At 34.5% G+C, this 22,422-nt stretch overlaps 1 long non-coding RNA gene across 3 annotated transcripts; it reads left to right on the top strand.

Annotated features, from left to right (window-relative positions):
• The first annotated feature begins 14,455 nt into the window (after positions 1-14,455).
• LOC127858650 (uncharacterized) lies at positions 14,456-22,141 on the top strand. 3 transcript variants are annotated; one of them, XR_008039001.1, is made up of 4 exons: positions 14,456-16,509; positions 19,567-19,679; positions 19,980-20,073; positions 20,448-22,141. It is a non-coding gene; the product is annotated as an uncharacterized LOC127858650 (long non-coding RNA). The 3 variants fall into 3 exon arrangements; XR_008039002.1 differs by having other exon boundaries at positions 14,456-17,943; XR_008038999.1 differs by having other exon boundaries at positions 14,456-19,679; positions 20,448-22,140.
• The last annotated feature ends 281 nt before the right edge of the window (positions 22,142-22,422 follow it).

Genomic DNA, 22,422 nt, shown 5'->3' with positions numbered 1-22,422 from the left:
CGCGTATCCATTTCCGGTTTTATGCAAGGTCATATCATTTTTTAACGTCTACACCGTAACTGGCGAAGCAGTGTGCCTGTACATTATAGCCGTAGACCGCTACCTGAAGATTTGCATGCCGTTAGGTTGGCAGATTCGTCCGCGACAAGCCTTGGTCTTATGTGGATGCATCCATATTGTTGCTGTCGTAATGGCAATTCCGGTCTCCTTTCTATGGGGAGTGAATTCGCACACAGAGACATACAAAAACATGTCAGTCAATAGCACCGTATGCTCCGGAGCTCCGTACGGGTATGTTCATACGGTTGAGGTTATTGTCTGGTTTTGCAATTTGATTGTGTTTTCTATGTACATAGACGTGGCCAAGAAGTTGATACTAGGTGGAAGTAGATTCCGACGGCGGACAGGTTCCCATAGAGCGGACTTTTCAACTGCCCAATGCTCCAGTACGGAAAACGCGTTAAGTTCAGACAATACTCGGTCGGAAGACGGGTGTTGTTCGACGTCTGATAAACTGACAAAGACTGAACTGGACATAAAAATTGACGTTGAGCAGTCGTCAAATTTGAGTACGAAATGTAATGGCTTATCTAGTGACGTTGTCATTAAGGTTGAAGACGTTAGAAAAGTTAAAACAAACAAGAAAAATCCAGGGCAAGTCAATTCCAATTCGTCAACGTTAATTACGACTGCGATCGTCCACCAGAAAGAACACCACGTAGAACAAAAAACGCTGATTATGTTAATTCTGACCATAATTTTCATTATCACCGTAGTCTTGTACCTATTTTTACTGAAGACTATCTCGTCGTCATACCACATCTTGCAGAAAATGGACAACCATGCTAAGGCGGCGTATTTCTTCTTCTTCCGGTTGATGTTTATCAATCACGTGATCAACCCGATCATATACGGATGTCTGGACCAGCAGTTTAAAGCCGTTCTCTTAGATGTGAAACACTCGATACTTCGTGCTTGCAAACGCAAATAAATTCTCAATTAGTTTTCATTTCAATTATGTGTTATGTTATCAGTTGACAGCACTGTTGTGTAAGTTTAATAATACTATATATTATTATAACGCACATGTATTTATTTCCTGCATGAAAGATTGTCATTTGCCTATTATACTTTTCATTCACATTGTTAATTACAGATAGCCGTCATAAAGATTGTACGTACCTTGATATATGTAACAACCGTCACATAGAACGTATTGTGAACGTCACAAACATTTTGCCATAACCGACGTAGACGTCATTGTCGACGTAGTGCTTGTTCCCATCGGCGTTGTCGGCGGCACTGTTTATATAGACAAAATAAAGGTGTAAACGTGACGCGTGTATTGCAGTGACTCACCCCAAAAGATTTATACTGTCGGATCTAGACCTAGTCGGGTCCGACTGGCTCGCCACAGAAAACGAATCAAAAGTAAAAACATGAAATACCTTTACCATCTTAAACATTAGAAAAAAATGTATCTCAATGGTTTCAATATATTAAAGCTGTTGTTGTTCTTTAACATGCTAACTATGTTTCCTAACAACGCATGCTTGTATTGTTCTGTATGTTGTTTAATTCCAAAATAAATAGAAAAAATCAATTTAAATGTTTAAAAACACTTGCTTGTAAAAATCATACTGGGTCATATTTGCACTTATTCGAGTGAGCTAATATCTGAAATCGGGTTTCGCAGACTTTACCGGCGGATTAGTGTTTTATTAGAAGTGTCGCACTATCGACAATTGCATTACGCATTTTAAACGAGGTGAGGTCAGGTTTGTGAAACGATGAATTATGGTGTATGAATATGAGTCGTGTTCTGATAAAACTGGGCATAATGCATGTGCGTAAAGTGTCGTCCGAGATGATCCTGTGCAGTCCGCACAGGCTAATCAGGGACGACACTTTCCGCTTTTATGACATTTTTCGTTAAAATGAAGTATCTTCTTTGCAAAAATCCCATTAAGGCGGAAAGTGTCGTCCCTGAATAGCCTGTGCGGACTGCACAGGCTAATCTGGGACGACACTTCACGCACATGCATTAAGCCCAATTTTCTCAGAACAAGATACATATATTTTTCTACATGTTATTTTTCTTATTACATGATTGTAAATTATAGTACATGCATACATTTGAAATTAAATCTACTCACTGTGTACTCATTTAGCATTAAATGTTACTTTACAAGCGCATTTGATATTATTGCATAATACTTTTACACATTCAGCAAGAATACCCGTATAACAGCCACATTCAGCAAGAATACCGTATATTCTAACACGGAACGTGCAAATTTCATATAAACAAAGAAGAAAATCGTCTATGGGTTATTACTAAATAGTGAACTTTGTACTAAGAAGGGCGGAGTATTGAAAAATGTAGTTCACGTCCTAAAGCGTGAACCAAATCAATTAGAATCGTGTTAGAATCGAAATACTATTTTTCTATGATGGTTTGTTGTCGAATAATCCTACGCATCTATACTCCTTACTGTGGGTTATTCGACAATAAACCATGATAAAAAAATATTATTTCTTAAACAGCCACATTCAGCAAAATACGACCACCGCGATGAGTTGTATGTGTAAAAAAACACGACCTATATAGACATGCTGTCGACATAACCGCACACGCCATGTGACCCTGTGGTCTTTATGTGGGTGGGCTGATTATAAATGCTCGCTCGAGCAATCACATCGTGTATTTTACACTTCATCGTTCATTACAGTATCATCTTTCCGTACTTTTATTCTTAAACGATAACGCAATGTTTGACGTATCTCGTTTTACGTAATTTCTATGACGACACATACTAATTTAAGCTAGACTCTCTGGATTTAAGGGACAACTCTCTGGACGTGGTTATTAGTCCCCTACCGGTTTCACCGGAGGGGACTTATGGTTTGCGCTCTGTGCGTCCGTCAGTCTGTGAGTCTGTCACACTTTTGTGGATCCTGCGATAACTTTCAAAGTTCTTAATATCTTTTCATGAAACTTGAAACATGGATAGATGGCAATATGGACATTATGCACGTCATTTCATGTTGCTCCTACGTCAAAAGAATATGGTTGCTATGGCAACAAATAGACTAGAAATACTGCTGGAAATGGTGGTTTTCTGGATCCTGCGATCACTTAAAAAGTTTTTTATATTATTTCATGAAACTTGAAACATCAATATATGGCAATATGGACATTATGCACATCATTTCATTTTGTTTCTACGTCAAAAATTCTGGTTGCTATGGCAACAAATAGACTAGAAATACTGCTGAAAATTGTGGTTTTCTGAGTCCTGCGATAACTTTTAAAGTTCTTCATATTTGTTTAATGAAACTTTCAACATGGATAGATGGCAATAAGGACATTATGCACGTCATATTATTTTGTTCCTACGTCAAAAATTCTGGTTGCTATGGCAACAAAAAAATATTCTGACAATGGTGGAATTTCTGACAATGGTGGAGCCGGTAGGGGACTTTTATTGCTTGGCAATATTTATGATTATTTTACAATAAAACAAAATAATCGAACGGATACAACAAATTGGTTCGGATTGCGTACTTCTCATGTAAAATCTGAAACTGCGATACAAATAAAATAATTCTCTCGCACCATTCATTCGAATTTGTAGTTTGTGTTTTTGATCAGAATGGTTAGCATTCGATATACACGTTTCCAAAAAATAATACGATTTAAAAGAAAGAGATTGATTGGATAAATCAATAGTGCTTGAAATAAGTGAATGATTAATGTACATGTGTTATGTACAGGGATTTGAAGTGTTAAGATCCGGATTTTGATTTCACGCAAAGGGAGCTTAATCGTTCATATCATCGAGCACGCTTAGTTCAAATTAACGTTCTTGTGTGGACAAGGTCCACGGGGATTTGGAGTAAAAACAGCGATCACATATTCTTTGCTGCCCTAATGTTTAGTGATTTATCCCATTTTCAACGCGACATTGACGGTATAACACCTTATGGAATATACTAGCCCGTATAACACTGTGGGATATACCTGTCACGTGCACGGACTACTTTTTACTTTATCACTGAATGATTTTTTCATAATTAATAAAGCCGAGAAAACTTTAGTTTCAAAATTATACGACGTTCATCCTTAAAATCTAGTCATATGACATAATTTTTCGCCATCCGTATAAGGAATCAGCTGATTGATGGCGTCATAAAATGACACTTTTTGCGTAATTTTAAAAAAAAAGTAATTGACGATTTATTATAAACGCGACTTATTTCACATGTACATGTACTGTATATCGACATACGGTATTTGAATTGTCAATTAATCACATTTTCCTTATTTCGTGTAATGTGCATTGTTTATAATCCATGCATATACTTTTGACATTTAAGAATGTACAACAAGCCATACAAATATCGCACAATTCATAAATAATCTGCAATATTTGCTATCCGATTTAATTCACGTTAATCATAGAGCTGTGTAAAGTATAAGATGGTAAAAAAAGCACCACACTGGAATTCGGAACGTCCCATTTTGTACACGGGTATTATCCACTGATTTATCTGTTGTGTAATGGAAAGCTTTCCATTCTTTGTGTAATTATATATTAAATTATTTTCTTGTACACAATAAGGGCATTTATCATAGACAAATAACATTGTGCAAGTTTAAACATAATTATGTTTGTATGCAGAAATCTGCAAATGCATCCGAGTTTACCAACGGCTATTATTTGATAAACTGCTCCGGTTCATTTAAACAGCAGTAATGTACATAGAGTACATGACGTAGCGTGTGACGAATCAGAAAGTTTATCGAGTTCATAAATTCATTTGAAAGTAGTGATAGGATGGCATGAGGGTCTTTATTTAACTATGCTCAAATAATTATTAAAGACCCTAGATGCAAAATCGCCAATTATTGAGTTAAATGGATTAGTAGATGGATTTTAAAGGATAATTAAAGGTAAGATACTAGTTCGAACGTGTTTTGGTTTTTGTTTGTACTTTTGTCGTTCCCTGTTCTCGGGGAAATGATTTTAAGATGGGGGCCATTAATGCATTGGATCACACACGGCATACCCATAACATTATATAAAAAACACGTTCTGCGCGTCCTTAAATTCGTCGTCCGAAGTCGGAAAACGTATTGCCCTGCATATTAAGTCAAATTAAGTGTCAGTCGCTGCCACAGGCACAGCAGCAGTATCATAAAAAAATGCCCCCCCCCCCCCCGGACCATACCCCCCCCCCCCCGAGCTTACCCCAGGGGTTCCAGATTGTTAAATGTACACCTATTGTGTTAGCTGAAATAATTCGCGTTCAGAATTAATCTGAACGCTGAAACTCCGGTCTGCAAAAACAATAACGAAAAAATAAATACTATTATATCAATATGCTTAAAATTGCAAAATAACATTACCAACTCATAAAGTTTTAGTTAATTAGTCCATTTTTACCTCAAATAGCGTCGATTTGAAGTTAAAAGGCATAATTTGTTTCAGTTAAACTTCTGCTTAAATCGCAATACAATCACTGACCTCTCGCCATGTTATGAAATATTTAAATATCAACCAATCAGAAGAAGGCTTTACGGTGTAATAGGCTGCGTTATCGATTAAAATCTACCTGCCGTATAGACCGTTCCATAATCGATAAATTGACCGCCGCCACATTGTCAGTCACGTGACTGTCCGCCATTACACTGCTGCTAACTTGTGCGAGTCTGCGATTCCAAAAGCCAAAGACGTAGAGAATACCCGCTTCACCGTTGTCGGATAAATAAATTACTTGATGAATAAATGTGAGGCGATTATCACATTTTTGTTGTTTAAATGATTGTTTGAAGTTGAGATTGATTGTTACAAATAAAATGTTTAAAATGCTTTCGTGTATTTGTTTTTTTTATCTGTAATCAAGTGGTAATCATCGGCGAAAATTTACCGGTTCAGTCGCTCATTCTATGTCTTTGATTAGACTTGTTACTTTTAACGTTTCACAAACAATTCACGCATGTATTGTTGTGTTGTTTTTAATAGCCGCAACATCAAGCAGATTATACTTATTTAAGATTCTCGCGCAATTATTTAACGCTAATTGTTTGAAATGGGTAAAACTTTATACTCTAAAATCAAAACATATTGTATTAAGTATGGTATTTTTGATACGACTTCCATTATTTTTCTTGTTCTAACTGAAATCAGATATAAACAAATTGTTGTTTGAATGTAAATTTAATTTTGTGAGCTGGAATTATGTCTCGTACAAAAAACCGAACTTTTGGGAGAGTGATATTGATCTTGACGATCTTTTAGGAGATTATATGGAAGATGAAGAGAAAGTGAATATATCTAGTTGAGTAGATTTTCATCTTTGGAATCATTTAATAGCTATAAAGCTAAACATCTTAAAAAATGTATTTTATAGGTTTTTGCAGTAACGCAAAACATATGGATAACGACGCTTGTTTAGTCAATTTATCGAAACGAAACTCCGAAAAAAAAAACACCTAAATAATATTTCAAAAATATATTATTTAGTGCCAACAGAATTTATTAATACATTTATTGGCATCTTAAAAAACGCGTCATTAGCATCAAAGTAAAGATTATCTGAAGACTGAAAGGCCGACAATTTGACACAACAAAGAGCTCTTTAGAAATAAGCCGTATTATTTTTTGCAGAAAAGCTTCAATAAATTACAAAAGTAATACATCTAATTATAAAAATATAATTATGAATGGCATGAGTACGTAAGGGGTGCATTGAAAATAAACGTACTACAAGCCCTATTAAAAGCGAAGTGCATAGCAGTATTTACATGTAATTTTAATTTGATTGGTTTTGTACAGAGAATGACGCTATTGAGGAATATAAACATACAACTGAAAAACACAACTTTACATGATGCAAATTGAACTGTGTTTTCATGTATATTGAAAACTCGTTACTAGTGAGTATGAGTGGCAAATATCTAACATTTTAACACACATATATCTATATACATATTTTTGTTAAAACATTATTTACCCCCGTTGGTGTCAAATGTAATTTCTTATTTTTATGATGTCGTTCGTGCATTGTCGTAACATTAAATCTTCATACGAAATGACGTAGTTTGAATTAACCGATATAATTTTTTAGGTAAATTTTATAATTATCAAATACTTTTTTTCATAAATTAAACCAGGGATAAAACGGGCTTGTATCTTTACGGTGTACAATTTCTGATATTCTATATTGGACATAACTTTTAATTTGTACAATATGTAACATATCTAATGTACGCAACTGTTAAGTATGTCGGAGGTAAAATATTAAACCAAGTGACTGCTTAATACTACCAGAAAGAGAAGACATGATGGCATCATCAATTGTGTTTAATGTACAAAAATCCGAAATAAACATTAAAACTCTTAAATAATAGTGCAAAAATATAATATTTAGTACCAATAAATGTATTTTCATAAATATAATTTCCTCTGTATAAAAATACGAATTAGTTATTAACATCAGAGTAAACGTGGTCGGAAGACTAAAAACTGGCAATCCAACAAAACAAAACAAAACAAAACAAAACAATAAATATTCTTTCCTGTTCTTTGTGATAATAAGGTTTTGGTAAATTATATTTCAAAGATAATAACACATACATTAATTTAATTATAATTATAAGTGGTGTAGATATTATTATTGTTCATAAGCGAGCGAAAGTGTAAGAGCGGCATTTAATCAATTATAAAACGAAGCCCTAAGAGCGGAATACATTACAATTTATAAACATTATAGTAATTTTATTTTCCATTGAATGAATTACCGTTTCGTTTCCATCGAATGACAATATCATAAAGTTTAGCATACATATGAAAAACAAGAACTGCATATTAAGCAAATTGAACTGTCTGCGTGCACTCTCTTTACTGGAGATAAGGAGTGATAACATTTATGATAAATTAATCTATATATTAATTTATTTTACGCAAGTATTTTTTACCCTTTTGTTGTTTGCTTGTTTTCATGATGTCATTTCTTACACTACAGAAACGTACAATCTTAACACGTAATAGCCGAGTTTACATTTGCCGGTACTCGTTAAATACGTTAATTGTGAAGCAGTGAAATTGCACAATATTTTTAATTTATAGTTATTAACACTCTATTATTATGATTAAACAGGCTAATATATACATACACTAGTTCCTGTTAATCCATTTCGGACAAATATCTTCATTTTTTTTAAATATGTTAAAATATTTTATTAAAGCAACTGTTTCGTATTTTGGCTTTACAATTTTGCGTAGATGATCGCTCAATATGCCAAGAGATGACATGGAGGTATCATAAATTGTGTTTAATGACCAGACACTTGTATGCCACATGTGGTTTATGCAGGGACTCAAGAATAGGTCCCTGGATTTATGACACCATGTGTTCTTTGTAATTGTTTGAACAGTATCCGATCATAACGAGATAATCGCTTTGATGAACAAAGGTGCAATAAAACACCGGGTTTAAACCGCTTAAACAAAGAGTGTCAAAATTGGTGTGAATAATTAAATAAAATCAATTACATATATCAAGAGAATTTATTTAATGTGTAACAAGGCAAGTTTTTACAGGCATAAATGTTCAAATCAGTTACTATATGTTGCGTACATAAAGTCGATCTATTTGCTGTTTGTTTACATCCTTATTTGTGTTCGTGCATTAAATTTGATTTATTCTGAAAGAATTTCAATATTAGAGAATTTTTTATCTAAAAAATGGTCGCGAAGATGTGCCAAGTAGAGATTTTTATGGTAACTGCATACCGCGTTCGTATATTGTGTTCCACTCCCGAGTTATTTTATAGTAAAAACAAATAATAACAACAATATAATCGTTCCAAAAATGCATTTCCTTGCACGCTTTTGTTTTATTTAGACATAGTTAGTAAAATTATATTTGATATAGTGAATGATTATCAATAAAAACGATGATTATTTCAACCTTCTCTATATGCGCTTATATGAATTTCACCTCTTTTTGCCAACCAGTGGGCGGAGTCTAATATTTGCAGGTGCGCGTGACGTCACTCGTCAACTGGTCTACACAGCGGGCACAGCGATTGGAATTGAAAATGTGAGTAGTGTGTTGATTTAAATTGGTCAGGCGTGCAAAATTGAAAGAGTCATTACATAATTCTTACGGAACATTATTGAGAAATGAATTATCTACACAGGTATGTCAATATTATTGCAATCCGTTGATATTAACTATCTGATATCGGGGCTTGAATGTTGCGCACCAAATTCCTTGCGCATCAATATAGACAAAGAAGGAAAACTCGATATTAAAAAGATAGAGTAGACTATTGACGCCAAGAGTCTGCCAAAGCAAAAATCATCAAAAGACTCTTAGGCGGCAATTTATATTGACTACCTATTGTGTATGGTTTTACTTTTCAACATCGAAATTGACAAAATACATTGTTTGAAAAAATAACCCTCGTATAGGTATTATATATACACAAGGTATGAAACGCACTATATGCCTATTGCTGAAAGATTGTGGAACACTGGACGTGACCTTTTTCATCGAAAACACACATGTTCCCATGCAGTTGCCGACAAAAAGCAACTGGATTCGTTAAAGACAGTAAAAGCAACGAGATTACACTACTAAGCGATCTCATGCGCGGCTAATAACTTTAATATTCAATAAATTCGACTTTCTCGCTACATGTCTGTGTTTTGCTGTCATATTTTGTCGATCGAATGCTCGGTTCTAAAACGCCATATCATTGGCCAACACAATGAAAACAACCAACCAGATGACGCGTTATAAAATTAAAATGGTGTACATGTGTAGATGAAACACCGAGTGACATATAGCGTGAAAGTCAAATTCAATTGAATATTTAAATTATTAGCTGAGCAGGAGATCGGTTAGTTGTGTAATCACGTTGCTTTTACTGTCTTTTAACGAATCCAGTTGCATTTTGTCGGCAACTGCATGGGGACATGTGTGTTTTCGATGAAAAAGGTCACGTCCAATGTTCCACAATCTTTCAGCAATAGACATATAGTACGCTTCATACCTTGTGTATATATAATACCTATAAGAGGGGTATTTTTTTTAAACTGTTATTTTTTGTCAATATTCGTTGTTGGAAAGTTAAACAATACACAATAGGTGTACATTTAACAATCTGGAACCCCTGGGGTAAGCTCGGGGGGGGGGGGGGGTATGGTCCGGGGGGGGGGGGGGGCAATTTTTTTTAAATTTTTTATTACGATACTGCTGCCTGTGGTCGCTGCAATTGTCTGTTCACTCGTCGATAGTGTACATGTAGAATCTATGTTGACATCGACATCATTTTGTCAGGAGCAATCGCCGCCATATTGGATTTTGATCATTTTCTTTCGAAAATAAAATGAATTATAGTAAAGTCAAACTTCTTTTCGCGGTCGTTATGTGTTACAATTCGCATGCTGCGTCAAATTGAAGCGAGCACATGGTGATATTTTTTACTAGTTTTACAGTTTGTGTGTGAATTTTTTAAAGACTATGTTGCGTACCAGAACAAATACATTTATATCATTACGCATGCTTACATTTGTTAGATTTTAAGCGATTTTTAAGAATGAGATAAACTAATTGTTAGGCTAAGTTATTAGATCTAGTTATGTTAAATGTCACGTTGAAAAAAAATCAAATGGGATAAATAGAATACTAGGATAAGCGTTAAATACAGAGAAGTTTATGTTGCTCGGCTCGAACACCGAAAGCGCTCGCCAAGGCTCGCGCTCCCGGCGTTCAAGCCTCGTAACATAAACTTCTCTGTATTCAACGTTAACCTAGTATTCTCTATATATTCTATTTCTTACTTATGATTATATAAAATTATTGATGGCGATCGATTATTTTGTTGTTTATATAGCGAAGCTCAGCAGTTATTAAGAAAAAAGTGGCAGCGAATCGTGTTACAAATGGTAGAAATTGTAATCGACAATGACAATTGAAATAAATCGATGACTGAGTGTACTTACATAATTATGTTTCGAAAAAATACACTTAAAATCAAACTTATTGTCATCTGCATGGGATATGCCATGTGATATACGGCCACTTATAAATGCATGTAATATGTGATACATGATGTGATAAGCAGCTGTAATATGTACTGTGATGTGCTCGATAAAAATGATAAACACTAGGAATTTGTCGACAAAGCCTTAGCGAATATCAAAGTAATACTTGTGTCTTTTGTGAAAGAGCCGCATAAAGCAACCAAGGGGGTGAAGCAATCCCAGATATAGTACTCTTCGTCTTCTTCTTCTTTATAACTGTGATAATTTGAGAGCCTGCGACGTGACGAATATGTTTCATATGAAAACTTTATCAATTCATGTCCTTAGGACGTAGTTACGGACTTTTTAACATGTGAAAACCCATAAACAGACATTAAAATGTTATATTTGTAAGATATTTGTGATTTTTTGCATAATGGGTTTAAAATATAGAACATCAATCAATCTTTAGTAGTTGTATATTTTTCGTTTACGCAGAAATGACAATTTTATAGTTGATTCCGAGTAATATGACGTTTCTTCAAACAATAACTTTTGTAAATGCTTCAGTATCTCTGCTTTATCAACATTTATTTAGTTTGTCTTATAATACCGTTTTGTTGAAAAATAGTGCAAACTTCCTGTTTGTATCTTAATGCCATTTTATACCCTTACGTAAAGCAATATAAAACAATGTAAATTACTATTTTTTGAACACACATAGTTAGGCTGTACATTTTTAGTCTATTTGCGACGCAAATAGGCCTTTGTACTACCGCTTTTCAAAATCACCGGGGAAACGGTTGTCCTTTTTTCATGCCTTCCTTGATTTTGGGCAGACGAATTAGATATTTAACATACTATTTCGTAATTCTTACCATTTTAAATTTATAAACTTTTTTCTCACATTTTCTTCCGAGAACAGCGCTTACACCATTTTAGTAAATTGTTCTAAGACCGTTTTACGTGAAAAAAGTTCTTAGAAACTAAAACAAGTTTTGTTCGTAAAACAATTATAATATTGACAAAAGCGAGTTAATTTAAGAAAATTATTACCTACAAAGCAAACTAAAATTTCATGCGAGGTAGGGGACTTTTATTGTTTGGCATTAGTGTTGTTTTTCATAAAAAAAATCTTTTTGATAGCCTTTTACGTTTTCATTCAAGCAAATAATCCTTTAACATTTACTTCAGCAGAAACTTCCCTGTATCTTGCAAATAGACTTTCGATGCCATTGGCGCTCTCGTTTCTTCAAATTGATTACCGGTAAGTAGCCAAATTATTTGCGCAACGGAGTAATGCTAACATGTGCTTACTAATAAGTGTCCCAAAAGTGTTTGATTAATACAACTGGCGATTCACACTGACCTCTGAGTGGTCATGAACATTTTTCTATCCCTTGAAATGGAGGCGAAAATGTTATCCGATAAAAACAACAGTGGGCGTATTCAGTGCATACCAGTTCATGATTGTTAATCATTTAGGAAGTTAATTAAGTGTGTCCAACTATTGAATGTGAATCCGGAATTAAACTGCGTTTTAAGTAGAGCTGCTGAGCTAATTCATCGTCATTTTGTACAACTTTGAGACAATTTCTTCTTAATCGAAATAGACCACTTAGCTTATTTAGCAAGACTCTTGTCATATTTCCGTCATTTTCTACTAATTGCTCCGCGTCGAATTACTTCTTTCGAATCGAAGATCGACGTCTTTGCACATGTAGCGAGCTTATTGTCATTACTATTATGTGATTGATATATTTTAATAGTGTTTATTCGCTCAAGAATAAACTGTCTTATTCAACGCAAACGCTTTTTGACGATGCTGCGAAGGATCGTCTAAGTTATCATATCATGAAAAAAATCTTCACAATGGCAACCTTTGTAAAAGACCGAGCCAGTCCGATTGAGCTCGATTTTTCTATTCGGCATACCTCGCTGATTATCATTGATAAAGGTATAGGAAGCTCAGCTATAAATAGGACAGCATATTCTGGGAAAAGATTTAATAATAGTTTGAAAACGTTAATTTTAAATCAGTTATCTTCAATCCATTATATGTTTATAGATCAATGAAACAACTATGCATTTTCTGTATTGTATTTGAAATTTGTCGTGATTCATTAAATAAATTGCGAATCAAAACGTGTATAATTAACTTTCAACGCGATCATGAGTGTAAAGAAAACGAATTATTTCGAACCTGCCATTTGTAAACGTTGTAGCGACTATGGTATATAAACAGCCTAAAAGCCGTATCATATCTGTGATACTCGCTCTTCTGCATGCTTTCTCATTTTGCATATTTAATAAAATTTTCAAAAATAAATTACAGAGCCACATCAGTGCACATACTATGTTTGACAATTCATTCGTTTGTTGGATATTGTTTGCTGTTTTAAACACATATTAGGTCATATCGCGGAGATTTAGTTTACCTTACCATTTGTTCATGGGCGAACTCACGTATTCAAGTGCTCTTACGACTATGTGCTCATACCCACTTTCGATCGGGAATCATCATGAAATTATTGCCGTACTTAACGAATAAACATGCCTAAGCTTATTGAATTAGAGAAAAAGAACAATAATCAAAAGAGAAAAAGTACATGTTCATGCACATGGGATTGTGAAATCACGTCCGTACACATAGCATCATTAACTTAGGAAAGGAAACAACGAAATATAAAGTTTGGTATGATATACATGTGAAATTAATGAGCATGGTGTAATTAAAGAGCATGCCAAGTTTTGAATTTATATGCTGAAACGTAATGTTATAACCCACAAACATTTTACTGTAACAGACAGTTTTTTAAGATAAGTGGTACAGAAAATACACGTCGAATACCTTTTTAAGGATATTTCTTGTTATATTTGATCGAGAATATAACCTGCCTCCAAGTTTCGCTGAAACGTTCAAGTTCCACACGGGTACTACTTCCCCGTACCCCCACTTTTTTTTTCGTACCCTACATTTTTCGTACCCAATTGTTTTCGTACCCAATTTTTTTCGTACCCAAATTTGTGCTCGTAACCACATTCTTTTTCGTACCCAATTTGTTTCCTACTAATTTTTTTTTCGTAACCAAATCTTTTTACGTACTTATTTTTTTGGCATAATTTGTGTACCTAAAGTGTTCGTACCCATTTTTTCCTACCCAATATTTTCGTACCCACATACACAATTGTGGTGATGTAGATAAACTTAAATAGATGCTTTAATATCAATCCTCTTCAAAAGCATCGTCACACCAGTACTGTCAGTATTTTGATTTTTTAGGGATCGCCGAAAACCAAACCCCAATTTTATAACCCATCCTACCCAGTCTACTCTAACACATAGACTCGTCCACTAAGTATAAAACCACTGCCCGTGCAAATTGTCGTTCTTTTACTAGCTCCTCGCATCACAGGGTAGGTCGCGCTATGGTTTACAAGTTTACATTTTAAACTACGTGGTTTCTTAAATTTGTCTTAAACTCTTTCTTTTCAAAGGAGAACTTATTTAATTGTAGACAATTGTATCTTGTTATGCGTATTTACATTTAGAATATAACATTCAGTATACATTTTGGGGAAGATATTAAATATTTTGCATTTTTAGAAGTCGGTTACACCGACCACGTGGTTTCATAAATTTAAATGGAGAACTTGTATAATTATGAGCAGTTGTATCACTTTAGAAATTTTTTGAAATGTATATGTATACCATAACAATCATCATAAATTCTGGGAAAAGATCTTGCATAAGTGTTTTTTGTGTTGTTGTTGTATTTTTATGCTCCCCGAAAATTTTCGGGGAGCATATAGGTGCCAGTTTGTCCTTCCTTACTTCCTTACTTCCGTCACACTTTTGTTACAGTATCTCATAGAACCTTCAATACTTAACCGATCTCTTTCATATTTGGCATGTAGGTTCCTTGCATGGACCGCTACCTTTTGATGAGGTTTGAAGTCACTGGGGTCAAGGTCAAGGTCACCAAGGCTAATAATTGATTTTTCCGTAACACTTTTGTTACAGTTTGTCATAGCACCTTCAATACTTTACCGATCTCTTTCATATTTGGCGTGTAGGTTCCTTGCATAGACCTCTTCCTTTTGATGATGTTTGAGGTCACTGGGGTCAAGGTCACTGAGGCTAATAATATATTTTCATGTCATGCTTTTGTTACTTTACCGATCTCTTTCATATTTGGCATGTAGGTACCTTCCATGGACCTCTACCTTTAATGAGGTTTGAGGTTTCTGGGCTCAAGGTCACCAAGGCTGATAATAGATGTTCCGTCACGCTTTTCTTACAGTTACTCATAGGGCATTCAATACTTTAATGATCTCTAACATATTTGCCATGTAGGTACTTTGCATGGACCTCTACCTTTTGATGAGGTTTGAAGTCACTGTGCTCAAGGTCACCGAGGCTATTTATATAATTTCCGTCCCGCTTTTGTAACGGTTTATCATAGCACCTCCATTTCTTTACCGATCTCTTTAATATTTGGCATGTAGGTACCTTGCATGGGCTTCTACCTTTTGATGAGGTTTGATGTCATTGGGGTCAAGGTCACCGAGGCTATTAAAAGATTTTTTAGGTGGTTATTAACACATAGATTGACAAAGCGCATCATCGGGGATTATCCATCAGTTTCACTGATATTCTTGTCTTTTTAGTATTTAAAGGGATCTTTTCACGCTTTGGTAAATTGACAAAATGGAAAAAAGTTGTTTCAGATTCGCAAATTTTCGTTTTTGTTATGATATTTGCGAGGAAACAGTAATACTGAACATTTACCATGGTCTAATATAGCCATTATATGCATCTTTTGACGATTTTGAAACCTAAAAATTATAAAGCGTTGCAACGCGAAACGATTGAATAATTTGGAGAGTTCTGTTTTTGTCGTTAACTTTTGTGCAACTACGAAGATTGCTTATATAAGGTATAAAATACGTCACATTGTGTAGACGGCGGAATAGCTCAGTAGGCTAAAGCGTTTTTACTTCAGGACTCTGGCAGGACTCCAGGGGTCACTGGTTCGAAACCTGGTCCGGGCAATGTTCTTTTCCTTTTTTAAATTTTATTCTTGATTTTTTACTGGAGCTTTTACGATCCAATTTTTACATTTATCGATATAAAGCATTTAATGAATAAGTTAAAAAAATGCCAAAATCTGTGAAAAGGCCCCTTTAAGAAAGACCGACCACGTGATGGTATACTTCTCAAAATTGTGTTTTGTAAATTTTAATATTAAGTTATCGTGAATTATTAGACAAAGCTTTATACTTAGATATTTTATGTTTGCATTAATTTGAAGTTATTGTCTAATCATAGTTCTCTATCCGATTGTATTAACACAACTATTTTTATTGTTTTGTATTGCCACCACGGGTCGAAAGATGTCTTTAAAAGGAAGCGTTGTCGTCTCAAGCCACGGGCACGGAGAATAGACTTGAAACCGAACAAGAGGTAACGGCGTCGGTTATATAAAACGAAACGTGGAATCGTCTGAGCGGATTTTAAGGCCGGTTAAACATGTTGTTTTATTTATCACTACAGACGAGACAAACATTTCAAACTGAGAATTTGTTTCCTAGGTGTCTCTTTAACAAATATGCCTTGAAATAACGCAGCAAATAGTCTGCAATACAGAACTTATTGGATGCGCTTCTGGCGTTATTTAAAACATTGAACGTGTAGACGTTTGGTTTTATGTGTTACTTAATATGGCGATACGACGTACAACTTATGGAAGTAGAAACAATAATTTTATATTTATTTTGTTTATGGGCAGTCACGCTAAGAAATAACAAGAAATATCTTTACAAAGATCAACGGACTTTGACGTTGGTTTGTTTTCGTGAAAGATAATCATTTAAAACAAAGTTCGCAAAAAACCCTTTCTATATGCGCAATTCCTTATTGCATCACGAAGAATGAAAATTGTGTTATGCTAAAATCACAAATAGTTGGTCAATTTAATTATCTGTTTACAATCGAATCGGCTGACAAGGTCGCGCCATTCTCGTGGAATGCGTGGATTTTAATACTTGATTGCTGTATAAAAACTCCGAAGTGCCGAGAACGTTATGATCTTTATTTTAAAGTGTTATTATGGGCATCTATCAGTTGATAGGTGTCTATCGCAACCGTTGTTAATTTTTTGTGTTTTCACTTCATATACACTTATATTTGTTAATGCATCATCAACATATCAAAACAATATCACGGAAAGAGAAAAATAATGCATTTGAACATCAACCTTACTTTCGTTTTGACAACTGGCGACAGCAATAATTCGATTTACTATGTGAATCTAAATTTGGTTTTAGTGCAGATTCGTTCATACGACACAAAGACACTATTTTGTTATACGGATCATTTCGGATTAGAGGACTCACAGGTCATGTATAATATCGAATATAATGTATGTTTTTATCAAAAAAACTGGAAGCAAGATGAGTTGCAGATAATTGGTCAGTAACCATATTTTAGCTAACTCTTTTGACCTGGTAATTCTTTTAATCCCAATTCAACAGTGAAAAATGCCCATAATATCTCTTTAAATGTGACGTCGTCAGCGAAAATCAGTCTTGTGTACGCTGACGTTTATGTCGGGAAATCGCGAGATAAAAATCTTGTACGAAAATGCGCTGGATATTTCGTCTTTTTCATACAATTTCTCGGCTCATAATTTATGACATGCTTTGAAAATTTCCACAATATAGCATGAATATGTCCTTTAAACACTGGCACAATTGGTGGTTTGTAATCCGCTTATTTAATTCAAATTATTCCCTTTCAATGGCTATTAAACGCTGTAAATCAAAATGACATCGTGTACTAATGGATGTCTTCAATCGAAGAAGGTTCGGAAATGATATGTCCACATGCTTAAAATAGGTAAGTGAAATATATATGTGTATTTTGGCTTTGTGATTAATTTTCGCGACTCGCAAGTTTGACCCGGAAGTAAACTGTACGACAGCAACTGAATTGTTTACATGAAATGGTGGAAGATTTAAATTTGACTTTAAAATATCATGTCTCAATTTATTAACACCAACACTATTCCATGTGAAATTTCACAAGACCAGGACACTTCGTTTTTAAAGTTAAATGATTTATCGAATGTAAATGAACGTTATTTGTAAACTTCTCACCCCGCTACTCAAGATTTGTTTGATGTGGTGCATGATTATGAAAGCACAGGAGTTTGAAATTCTTTCAATATAGCTAATCTTATGGCTTAATAAATTTTTTTACCCCAATATAGTATAAGACTAGTCTTTATACTATATAGGAGTTAGCTAAAGGAACTTCAGCGTACAGTTTATATAGTATTGACAGATCTGTACGCTGAAGCTAACCCCGTATCGAAAGTCAACCAGAGTCGTAACATATTTATGTCACGCTATAAATCAAAGAAAGCTCATTTTCTTGGATACATTTCTACATATATTGGCGAATGAATATAAATTATTGCATCGATGAATATTTTAAGGTTCAAATGTTTCAAATGCATCTTACAAAAGATGAAAATAACTCTCATCAGTCTGAAATTCACAATTTTGACGCCATTGTCGCTTTCATTTGGATACTTTCGGATAAACCTTGACATGTTATGCTGAAATTGTAAACATTACTTTCGTTTTCTGAAATCTATTATTTGTCATTAACAACTTACGTCTGGTGGATTATAAGACTGATTTCATTGTGAATCAGGTAGTTTTATATAATATTTACTTTGACTTTGTATTGACACTACAATTTGTTAACAAAATAAGCCAGAATAATTAAAATACCGGGAAATGTCATTCTGAATTTGAAAACACCTGAGCACATGGTTTGTTACTAAAAATAGAAATAACGTCATATGACCGTGAAATCTCGGGAGATTCGCATTTCAAGAAAGTCTGTCAGATCGCTGTTTTTCTCGATATGTAAGAGCAGAATAGATACATTTTAAATGTTTAAGATAGTATTTTGTGAAAGAATACATCAGTTAAATGTGAAAAATGTCAATCTTTCCAATCAAGTGGTTGATTTGGGCCAACAACTCCATTTAAAAGCTGTTTTGGACCGGTCTTTGTTAATTGTCAACTTTTCGGGAATTTCTGGTTGACTTTCCTAATGGGGTTGGTCCATAACTATAAAGTCGCGCCAGTCAAAAATCATAAAAAGCGACATTTAAAGTTATGGAAGCCAGAACTATATAGGAGTATATTTTTTTTTTATTTAGCCATTAGATTAGCTATATTGATAGAATTTCAAACTCCTGTGATGAAAGTGACCTTGAGTCAAACCATGATGAGTCTGATATTGATATTGATATAGAAGCTGTCAAAAAAAACATCAGATACTGCGTTAATTGAAAAGTCTGAACTTCATGTGGCAGAAGCTGATTAACAAAACAAATTTACGGTTGACTTTTTAAAAATGTTTAAGCACAAATTTAATTAATAATTATTATTGTAAAAAAAAAGTGTTATGTAGATAAATAACCAATAATTTGATATTCTACAGGTTGGGAAGTTACGGTCTTGGCGAACAGCATTCTCACTTTCAGTGTGACAACTGTTGCGGCCAAAATAAAAACAACATAATCATCTGGTACCTTCTGTGGAGAGTTCTTGTAGGTAATAAAAAGCCCTTAGTTATTGTGTTTCTGATAGCTTTTTTAATATTGAGAAATTAATTTATCTAAACCTGTTGTTAAAAATATTTGTTTGCAGTAATGCAATTGCAAAATGGTAAGGATATTGATATGAAGTAAATATGTTAACAAAAAAATTACTCTGGTATCAATCCCAAAAGGAAAATTCTCTTAAAATAATATATTGAAATGAGTCAACATTTTTGAGTCAGTCAATTACTACAAAATACACATTCTAAATTGTAGCCTGACCTGTTTTTTTAATTATATTTTAACATTTCAGGTTTACACAAAATCATCACACTAAGCTTTATGTTGATAAGACATACAAAGTTTACACCAGATTGGCACTTTGGCATCTGGAAGTCAAAGTGGAGGTAAATTCCTTATCACAGTATGGTGTATGTGACCTGCATGATCCTTCTTGATAAACCTTGTTTGCATTTCCATAAGTCTATCCAGTTGTATAGTTCTGCCATGTAATAAAATATAAAAATAATAAAACATAAATCAATTAAAAATGTAGTGTGTAGGTACTTTATGTCTTGTAACAGGAAAATAAATATTCATTTTAATAGTTTCAGCTGTTTTATTGGTATAAAATTCTTGATATGGCAAACAAAATCCCATGCAAAATCATCCTTCAAACTTTGTAGTTTTCTATTACAACAACAACAACAAAATAATAATTTGATAAGAGGAAAACTGTATTTTGCAATTGTTTCTTAATTAAATGGTAATCTTGATACAGAAACTTCAATGCAGAAATGTTGTCTGATGTCGCTGCGTCTGTGGGGTTATCGTCAAGGACGGGCCACAACATCCCCCAGCTTGTGGGGGACTCTTCCAATCCTGTTGTTATCTAAGACAGGAAGGATTACCTTACGACATTGTTTCACCACATAAAGAATGTCACCAAATTTCATCAATTTCCATGTGTCAGCGGAGCATCCCGGTGTTTTGGAATGCAGGGAATTTAGTGGCTCACCAGTAGTCAGAATCACTCTCAGGAAGGTCTCGAAAGTGAATGTTAATGTGAGCTGTGACAACCTGCCATAAGAAGTGTTTGCGAAAGGGCTTGATCTGGACCATCAGTGGTATTTATTTGAAAACATTCGTGAATTCTGTCGCATAGATGAACCAAAAACTTGCCTTGTCCGAAACGCGCTACTGGTGAGCAACAAAAAACAGACTATGCCCCCCAAAAAAGAAGATGCATTAAGATGCGCATCTGATCTTCTCTGATGGTGCCACAACAATTACATACATCATGTATCAGTGTTTATTTTGGCCAAGGTATTGGGTGATATATTTTCCCCCAAACAATGCAAAAAATCCTCTATTCCTAGGAAAGCTAAAACATGTATACGATTGCTAAATGTGTCAGTTGATACAGGTTTTGAAATGTTCAATGAAAACGTTTGTTGTTCTAATTGCACAAGCTTGTTTTTAGCTCACCTGAGCGATAGCTCGAGGTGAGCTATTGTGATCACTCAGCGTCCGTCCGTCCGTCCGTCCGTATACAAATTTGTAAACATGTTCTTCTACTAAACCATTGAGCCAATTTCAACTAAATTTCATGTGGCGCATCCCTAGGTCATGGGACAAAAGAATTGTTAAAAAAAATTTGATCACATAACCAAGATGGCCGCTATGACCATATATGGTAAAAACCTTAAACAATCTTCTTGTCAGAAACCGCTCATCAGATTTTCAAAAAATTTCACAGGGATGACCTTTGAGGGCTCCCCTGAAAAAGTTGTTCAAAGAAATTTGATTCGTCAAAAAACATGGCCGCAGGAGCTCGTTGAACTTTGCATGTTTATTCGTTTTTGCCTATTTTGTGAAAACTTTCAAAAATCTTCCACATTTTTTGTCCGATCCTTTCCAAATTTGCACAGTGTCTTTATATCAATGAGGACACAAACCCTACAAAAAATGAGCATTATTGGTCCATGAAGTACAGAATTACCTCCCCTTGAATTGAGAAAATGGTGTTTATGCAATAAAGTCCAAATTTTTCATCCAATTCTTTCCAAACTTGTAAGGATTTAGCATGGTTCAAACAAGGGAAACAACTACGGTTTATGCATGTTCTTTTTATTACAGATTTGCCTCCCTTTAATTCATTCAAAATCTCATTTTACAGCAGAGATTCCAAATCTGACCTGTAAATGAGCCCCATATTTACTGCTGGTGCTATGTTACCTTTTCCCATTTGATCATTCTTAAGTATTGGCCTTGTAATGCTGCTACTGCTACTGCTACTGCTACTACTACTACTACTACTACTACTACTACTACTTCTACTACTACTACTACTACTTCTACTACTACTACCACTACTACTACTACTACTACTACTACTACTACTACTACTACTACTACTAGTACTAGTACTACTACTACTACTACTACTACTACTAGTACTACTACTACTAGTACTATACCACCACCACCACCACCACCACCACCACCACCACCACCACCACCACCACCACCACCACCACGTCTACTATTACTACTTCTACTACTACTGCCACTACTACTACTACTTTTACCACTACTACCACTACTACTACTACCACTACTACTACTACTACTACTACTACTACTTCTACTACTACTTCTACTACTACTACTACTACTACTTACTACTACTACTACTACTACTACTACTACTACTACTACTACAACTACTATTACTACTACTACTACTACTACTA

Source organism: Dreissena polymorpha, chromosome 14 (genome assembly GCF_020536995.1).
Source record: "Dreissena polymorpha isolate Duluth1 chromosome 14, UMN_Dpol_1.0, whole genome shotgun sequence".
NCBI lineage: Eukaryota > Metazoa > Mollusca > Bivalvia > Myida > Dreissenidae > Dreissena > Dreissena polymorpha.
This window is presented reverse-complemented; position numbering and strand designations above follow the sequence as displayed.